We start from the raw sequence: 8,665 nt of genomic DNA, 5'->3' as shown, positions 1-8,665 counted from the left end.
GCAGCCTGCGGCGCCCGGCAGAGCCCGGCCTGCCCGCATGGCGCCCTGCCGCCGCCCGCGCTCCGAGCCCCAGCCGCGATCTCCGCGGCAACGGGGAGCGTCACTTCCGCCTCGGGCCGGCCTCTCTAGCGCCCTTCCGCTCTATCGTCGGCGAGAGGTCCCCCTGGCCGCCGTCTTCTCTACGGTGGCGGCCCCGCACGGCCGGCGGCTGCGGAGCGAAGCGGAGAGAGAGGACCCCCTCGCTCCCCCGACACACGTAGGCACACCGCGCTATGCCGAGCGACCGGTCCTCGCCGCCTTCAGCGGTCGACTAAGCCGCAGCCGAGCCGAGGTGAGCTGGGGGGGCTCGTCCCCGGGAGGAGGAGCAGGCAGGCAGGCAGACAGACAGACAGACAGACCGACCGGGAGCAGCGAGGGGCGAGCGCCGCCGAGGGCGGGGGGAAGCCGCTGTCTCGCCCCGCGCGGCGCCCACCGGGCGGAGGCAGCGCGGGAGCCGCCGCGGAGCCCCGCACGGCCACCCGGCGCCGGGACGGGAAGCGGGGAGGCCGCTGCCGGGCGTGCGCGGGGTGCCCGGGGCCCAGCGGAGCCCCGCGCCTTCCCCGGAGCGGTGCCGGTGCGGGCTCGGTGTGGCCGGTTCCCGGGGGCGGCTGCGGCCGGGGAGCTGCTGCAGCCCGCCTCGCCGGTCGCGCGGAGCGGTGTGCGTGTGCGTGTCCCAGGAGCTGCGTATTTCGCTTGAGGTTGTCTGGGCGTTCGCGGCGCGCGTCCATCCCCGCGGCCGCAGCTCAGCGGTCACCCCGGATCCCGGAGCAGGTGCACCGCGGCGCTGCCGGGGACGGGCCCGGGGCGGCCTCCCCGCTCGCTGCCCGCGCTCTGGGTAGCGCCGGAGGCGGTAACCGGGCGGCAGCGGCGCTGTCCTTTCGCCGGTTTCCCAAATGCTTTCCTAAAAATGTGCGCGCGTTGTGTGGAACTCATCGCGTCCTGCCTTCGCCTGTGGGCGGGTGGGTGACCGCCTGAGACACAGGGCTCTGGAGAGCGGGACCCCCACTACATGCGGGTCATGCAGGAGGTGACGGTGATCTGCGACCGCAGAACAGAGCGATCTTCAGATCAGTGGTTCACAAGTAGACGTGCTGTGTGATTGTGTGCAAGTTCTCCGTCTTCACGTATCTCGTTTCCCCATTTGTAAAATAGGAAATGAATGGTCATCCACTTACTGAACAAGTGTCATTCTGTTTGACGTATCTGCACCCCACAGAGCTGGGGGCACAGAAGCGTGGTTTTCCTATCTTCTGTCTGACAGATCTGCACCCAGGGGCTGTGCTGAGATGGGTGAAGCTCGCAAACCCCCCGCTGACTGCGGCACTTCTTCCTGTCTGCAGTTTATTTTTAAATACTCTGCTGTTTGCACTGAGTACTGTTTAATAGTTTCCTTAAGGGAAATGGACGGGATGATGGGATAGACTTCGATCCATTTTTAAACTGGACTTTGTGTTTTAAATAGCTTTCTTTCCTCTCTTACTAATTAGTCTGTTAATTCTGTAATTTGTAGGTCTTTCAGAACATCAAAAGGAACTTGGTTTTCCTAAACAATGTGGTTAGTAATGGCCTAATTCAGCATTTCTTGTTGAAGTTTCATGGTACGCTATGGCTTACTGTAGTTACTATACCATCATTTTCTATTCCGTAGCTTCAGAGACTAAATAAAGAATTTTGGAAAAATCTGTTGCCAGTCAGCTGTCCCTTTGTACATGTTACTGGTGAAACCACACTTCGGATGTTGTGTTCAGTCCCGACAGAAAGGACATTGAGTTGCTCAAGTGTGTGCAGAGAATAGCAGGGAAGGGACTAGAAAACAAGACCTACAAGGAGCGGCCAAACGAGCTGGAGCTGTTTAAATCTGGAGAGGAGGGGGCTGGCTGAGAGGAGACCTCACAGCTCCCTGCAACTGCCTGAAAGGAGGTCACAGCAAGGAGGGTGCTGGTCTCATTCCTTGGGTGACAAATGATGGGGCGTGAGTCAATGATCTCAAGTTGCACCAGGGGAGAGTTAGACTGCATATCAGGAAGAATTTCTTCGCAGAGAGAGTGGCTACGCATTAGAAAGGACTGTCCAGGGAGGTGGAGGAGTCCCCATCCCTGGATGTATTCAAGGGATGTGCAGATGTGACACTGAGGGTCATGGTTTGGGATTCGGTAAGGTCAGTCTGCTGACTGGACTTGATGACTTTGAAGGTCTTTTCCAACTTAGATGTTTCTATGATTCTAAAGCACCTGGGAGTATTAGGATCTTCTTTGTATGGGCTGTTCAGAGTAATTGAGATCATTCTCGAGTGTTTGCTAAGTAAGGCTCACAGCTCTGCCCTGATGTTCTTTGTACACTACTGTAAACTATTGTACGCTACTTGTAAACTATTTGTTTTTCTCCATATTTTCATTTAATTTAGTGTATTACTTGCCTACATTTAACCGCAGATTGCTACATTACGCATTTACAATTGTCTTTTCTTTTTCCCCTGATAAAGGAGCCTACCCTATATACATATACCGAATCTTGCATGCATAGAGGACTACATGACTAACTCTTTCTGACCTGGTCATCATCCTTGAAAAAACATTGAGTCCTTAGGAAAATGGTAAGCTTTGTATGTCTTTTGTTCAGAATTACAATGCAGAAAGTTGTTTAATACAGTAATGTATATCCCAGAGACATTTGAACAATCAAGCTGGGGTTATTTGTAAGTTAACAGCTGATCACATGGCTTATATTTTCTAATCTAGCTATTACCACAAACAAATATTTGAATTTACAGTCTTACATGATAGGGCCGTATGTCTTTGTAATTTAGGATCATTGTTGGTTGCTCTGAAATTGTTTCCTCCTAATTACTGTTTTTTCAAACAGAGAAAAAATCAAAAGCATTCCAGCCTGTTTCAACCAAAAGGGCTCGCTACTTGTGTGGGTCGGGATCAGTAAAGGAATGCTTTACTTCTCAGTGGTTCTAAATGTCTTTTGCATCTACTTTTACTTGTCTCCAAGTAAGGTTTTTTGGATTTCTTAAATTGTTTTAATTTTAAAGAGTTAGTCTTTTAGTGTTATTTTACTATGTCAGTATTTACTATTTAACAGTGGTAAATATTAACAAGCACTTCTTAAGGGGAAAATTGCCATAGTATATACATCTTGATCTCAGGCTTTTCAAACTCTTATGCCTGTACTTTATTTTATATACAAATCCAGTATCAGTACACTAAAGGAGGTTTGCAGGATCATAATTTTTCTCATCTTGGTAGTGATGCTTATCATTTGATTCTCTTACTTGGCTACATACAGATTGTTTGCTAGCTTTATTTCAGAAACTTTCTGGTTTATTCATCATACCACATTTGTCATTGCATCATTGTAAAATGTAATCTTAATCATATTAGCTTCGGTAGTGTGAAAAGAAAATAACTTGCTGTGTGCTTGAATTGACAGAAATAACTCTGTGCCTTACTGAGATGCAGAATGTCACAGAATTGTAGTTTTCACTTACACTTTATTTGGCCTATTTCATTAATCTTGTTGTAATACTTTGGTTGGTGACCAAGGCAAATAGTAGATGAGTGGTAAGAGATATCTTCAAAAGTGCTGTAAGCGTCTGCACTCATCAAATGGCAAAATATTACCAAAATTTTGGAAATAGTCTATAGGAATTTATATATATTTTAAATCATTGTGTAGTCTCATTATTTTGTGCTGTTCCCTTGTCATCACCACCCCCCCACTGCAAGTCCATAAATGCACCAAAAAAGGTCCCAAACGACACAGTAGCCTTTAATTCTGTGCCACAGTTTGGTTTAAGATACAACCAATGGGTTACAAACTTTCTGTATTGGAAATCTTCCTGCTAAATGAAAATTTAGTTAAAACAGGGTCAGTAATTTCATATTTTGAGCCACTATGCTTTATAAACCTTGACTTATTGCTATTTTATTTGTAATCTGTTGACAGTGAAAAATGGCTAGGTCCTTGGATTTGAGGGATTCAATTGTGGGCTTTTTGCTGTTTAGCCAAATGATTAGTAGTTAGTTAGGAAAGCAAGAGCCCGAAATTCCTTAGAAACTTGCCTGCTATGTGTGACAGTGTAGCTTCCAGCCTAGCATTACAAACACATAAAACCTGATTAATTGGGAATTACTGACCTTTATAATGAGTTAGATGAACTATGCAGGTCACCGGAGAGTTCCTAGATACTAATTAAGTGAAGCAATTAAGTTATTCTGTGAGATCATTTCTGAGCACTACATGTACGGTCACGTATGTGACCATAAACTTCTTTGAAAAAAAACTCTGTTTGGTACTTTTCTGTTGTAATAACACCCTATTTAATAATTGTTTTCATACCCGGTGCAGTTTGACTTTTCAGCCTGTCAAACAGCGCAGCAACGTTCACAGCTGACAACGGAGCCATTCAGCACAAAAATAAACATTTTAAAATGAGCTGATGGCTTGAATTGTGTCCCTGCGGATGTTAATAACGGTGTCCACAACATATTTTGCCTTATAATGAACACTAAGCAGCAGTATTTTTAACATTTTCAGAGGAGAGGCAAAGGGTTCTGTAGCGCGAAGACTGTTGCATAAGCTGTGTATTGTATGGCATTCTGGCAGGGGTACAACTTTTCTCACTCTGTGCTATATCTGTTCTCTGTATACAGAGAAACTCAGTCCCTAGGGCTATCAATCTGGCATCTTTCATCCGCATTAAATTTACTGCAAATAGTTTTTGTGTGCATGCAAAAAAAAAAAAGCGCTCTTAAAACCTTTGTAGACAGGAATAAAACATTCAAATAAGCACATCTTCTGTTTACTTCTCTCAAAATTCCTAGTCACTGAATCCTGATATGTACACATCAGTACATTCTGCAAACTCTAACATTCACCAAACCTGGTTTGTGTGTGTATGTTTTCATAAGTCTTTAGTTCGAATATTGTGGCAGTGCTACCTTGCTCAAGAGTTTGTTATGCTGAAGATTTATTTTTAATCCTTTATTATTTATTTCTCTCTTTATTCTATAACTGTAACATCTTTGAAAATGCTTTGCTAACTTATAAAGCAAGTATAGAGAAGAAATGATGTAGTTGTCAAATATTTCTATAGGCAAATTTTGGTGTGTTACACCAAAATTTTTTTTCTGCTGTAGTTTCAGTGTGCTGCTCCCTCTCTCCAAACAGAATGGCTATCACATAAGCTTATCATGTGAGCTTTAACACTACTTTTCCCTATCCATGGGACAGATTTCATTTTCTTTTCTTCTTTTCTTTTTCTTATGAAAATTAATATTACACTACGGGGCAATTTGAGATTGGTTCAAAATACTTTTGGCGTTAAAAATAAATAGAGAATTATGGTATATATATGTGCAATAACAACATCTGTTAGGAAGATTTTTAGGTGTATTTGAGGAATATGTCATTGAAATTCATAGCGTACATTTTGAAAGTTCTTTCTTAATGGTTTTAGAATCATAGAATCATAGGATTGTGTGCTTTACTTCTGCTCATAACACTTCAAAGGAGATTAATTTATCCCAAGGCAGTACCAGTTGCACGTTGTTTTTGTTTTGTTTTTTTTTTCCTGGCCAGTGTTTATATAGACTCTTTATAAAAGTGCTGCAGTGATGAGAGTTCTCCATCCTCCTACTATCTGTTCCACCACCTTGATCCCCCTGCGTGAAATTTGGTTGGGTGTTTTGCTGCAGACAAAATCAAAACATTAGCACATGAAGTCACAGAATCATAGGTTGGAAGGATCCTCTGGAGATCATCTAGTCCAACCCACCTGCTAAAGCAGGTTCCTTACAGTAGGTTATACAGGAAGGCGTCCAGATAGGTCTTGAGTATCTCCAGAGGAGAGACTCCACAAGTTCTCCTGGCAGCCTGTTCCAGTGCTCTGTCACCCTCAGAGTAAAGAAGTTTTTTTTCATGTTTGTATGGAACTTCCTGTGTTCCAGTTTTTGCCCATTACCTCTTGTCCTGTCCCTGGGCACTGCTGAAAAGAGCCTGGACCCATCCACTTTACACGTGCCCTTTAGATATTTGTAAGCGTTGATAAGATCCCCTCCCAGTCTTCTCTTCTCCAGGCTGAACAGTCCCAGGTCTCTCAGCCTTTCCTCATAAGGGCGTTGCTTCAGGCCCCTAATCACCTTTCTAGCGAATAGCGAGGTCCCATCTTGTTCTCATACTGTTTGATGTACACAAGAAGAGCCTAGTAAAAATTGAAATCCAAAACTTCTCACACACTGAGGAGGCTGATCATTTTGTATCTTGTGTGCTGAAAAAGCTTGTTTGTGTGAGATTTTCATCCAAACACTTACATATATTCTAATAACATATTATTTGTTCCCAGACAAACCTCTTGTATTCAGCTGGTGACTGAGACATACTTTTGTAGTAATGGTACATTTGGAAGAGTAGATTATGCCTACCAGTGTATGTTTATCATTGTTTACCAAAGCTGTGAATAAGCAGTATGACTGGAAAGCTTAGAAGTTGAAAACAGCATGTGGAACTTCCTCTTGAAACCACATTATTCCAGCTCTTTATAAGTGTGAAGATCATAGAGTGGCTTAGGTTGCAAGAAACTTTAAAGATCATCTAGTTCCAATCTTCCTGCCATGGTCAGGCCACTACCCACCGTATCAGGCTGCCTAGGGCCCCATCCAACCTGACTTTGAATGGTTCCAGGTAACTTCTATGGGCATCCTGTTCCAGTGCCTCACCACCCTTTGAGTAAAAAATTTCCACCTAACATCTAAGCTGAATCTCCCCTCTTTTAGTTTAAAAAGATTTCTCCTTGTCCTATTACTATCAGATAGTGTAAAAAGTTTGTCTCCCTCTTGTTTATAAGCTCCCTTCAAGTACTGGGAGGCCACAGGGAGGTCTCCCTGAAGCCTTTTCTTCCAGCCCCAGGCCTGGATGCAGTACTCCAGCTGGGGCCTCGAAGGGACAGTGTAGAGGGGGACAATCACCTCCCTCTCCCTGCAGGCCACCATCTTTTGATGCAGCCCATGATACTGTTGGCCTTCCAGGCTGCAAGAGCACACTGCTGGCTCATGTCCAGATTTTCACCAACCAGGACCCCCAACTTCTTCACAGGGCTGCTCAAGAAGAACTGGGAGTTCTTCTCCCAGTCTGTAGAGATATCTGGGATTGCCTCAATCCAGGTGCAATATCTTGCATTTGGCCTTGCTGAACCTCGTTAGGCTCACGTGGGCCCACTTTTCGAGCCTGTCCAGGTCTATCCAGATGGCATCCCTTCTTTCTACTGTATCAACTGCATCACTCAGCTTGGTGTCTTCAGCAAGCTTGCCCAGGGTGTATTTGATCCCATTGTCTGTGTTGTTGATAAAGATGTTAAAGAGCACTGGACCCAAGACAGACCCCTGAGGGAAACCACTTGTCACTGGCTTCTACCTGGACGTAGATCCATTGACCACAATGCTCTTGCTGCGACCTTCCAACTGGTGCCGAATAGTCCTCCCCTTTTTCTAACCTAATATTTCCAATTTAGAGATGAGAATGTGGTGCGGGACCCTGTCAGAGGCCTTGCAGAAGTCCAGGTAGATAACATCAGTTGCTCATCACAGAATCACAGAATTGTAGGGGCTGAAAGGGACCTCTAGAGATCGAGTCCAACCCCTCTGCCAAAGCAGGCTCCCTAGAGCAGGTTGCACAGGCAGGAGTCCAGGCGGCTCTGGAACGTCTCCAGAGAAGGAGACTCCACACCCTCTCTGGGCAGCCTGTTCCAGGGCTCTGTCACCCTCACTGTGAAGAAGTTCTTACACACATTTGTGCAGAACTTCCTATGCTTCAGTTTGTGGCCATTTCCTCTTGTCCTATCACCACGCACTGCTGAAAAGAGTCTGGCCTCGTCCCTTTGCCTCCTGCACCTTAGATATTGATAGAAATTGATCAGATCAAACCTTTGTCCATCAGTGCTATCACTCCATCATAGAAAGCCACCACATTGATCAGGCATGATCTGCCCTTGGCAAAGCCATGCTGGCTGTCTTGGAACACCTCCTCATCTGGCATGTGCCTTAACCTAGTTTCCAGGAGGATCTGCTCTATCATCTTCTCAGGCACAGATGTGAGGCTCATCAGACTGAAGTTCCCCAGGTCTTCCTTTCTCCCTTCCATCATGTCTTTCACCGCCACTGTCACTTGAGAAGTATCACTCCAGTGTCAGGAAGTACCAAACCACCAAGCTGTTCATGCTCAGACATTTTGGAAATACTGAGAAATTAGATAAGCCACTCCTGCTTCTGTGTATCTCTTGGAGAATACTAGAATTAGCATGTTTGAAGAGACAGAAACCTCCTAAATCATGTATCTGAAATGGAAGCGGAAAACATGTAGAAAGATATTTTTATCTAGTACATTATTTCAAATCAGGACATAGGGCAAACTGAACACAGTCAGAAGGAAGTTAATGAGATTCTCTGAGAGCTAGGCTATCCAGTAATGGGATTGTACCTAAGGCTATCTCATGAAATGGCAAACCACTAATGAGTCTGTGCTCACAGCATGGCAGTATTTTTCTGCAGGAATATCAGGTTGTAAAACTGAAGTATTCATATGCTTTTTTTTTTTCTTTAGGAGCAGAAACATTCCAACCATTAAG

At 45.1% G+C, this 8,665-nt stretch overlaps 1 protein-coding gene across 3 annotated transcripts in view; it reads left to right on the top strand.

Moving 5' to 3' along the window:
• CNST (consortin, connexin sorting protein) overlaps positions 35-8,665 on the top strand; it is a 50,058-nt gene continuing 41,427 nt past the window's right edge. The window contains exons 1-2 of one of the 3 annotated variants that reach the window (XM_021392118.1): positions 35-331; positions 2,522-2,632. The gene's annotated coding sequence lies outside the window, so the exon portion shown is untranslated. Of the gene's footprint in view, positions 332-612; positions 2,198-2,521; positions 2,633-8,665 lie in introns of those variants that run through there. The other 2 variants (XM_021392120.1, XM_021392119.1) reach the window with 2 other exon arrangements.

Source organism: Numida meleagris, chromosome 3, assembly GCF_002078875.1.
Source record: "Numida meleagris isolate 19003 breed g44 Domestic line chromosome 3, NumMel1.0, whole genome shotgun sequence".
Taxonomy (NCBI): Eukaryota; Metazoa; Chordata; class Aves; order Galliformes; family Numididae; genus Numida; species Numida meleagris.
Note: the sequence above shows the minus strand (reverse complement) of the source record. Positions and strands in the feature narration are given on the sequence as shown.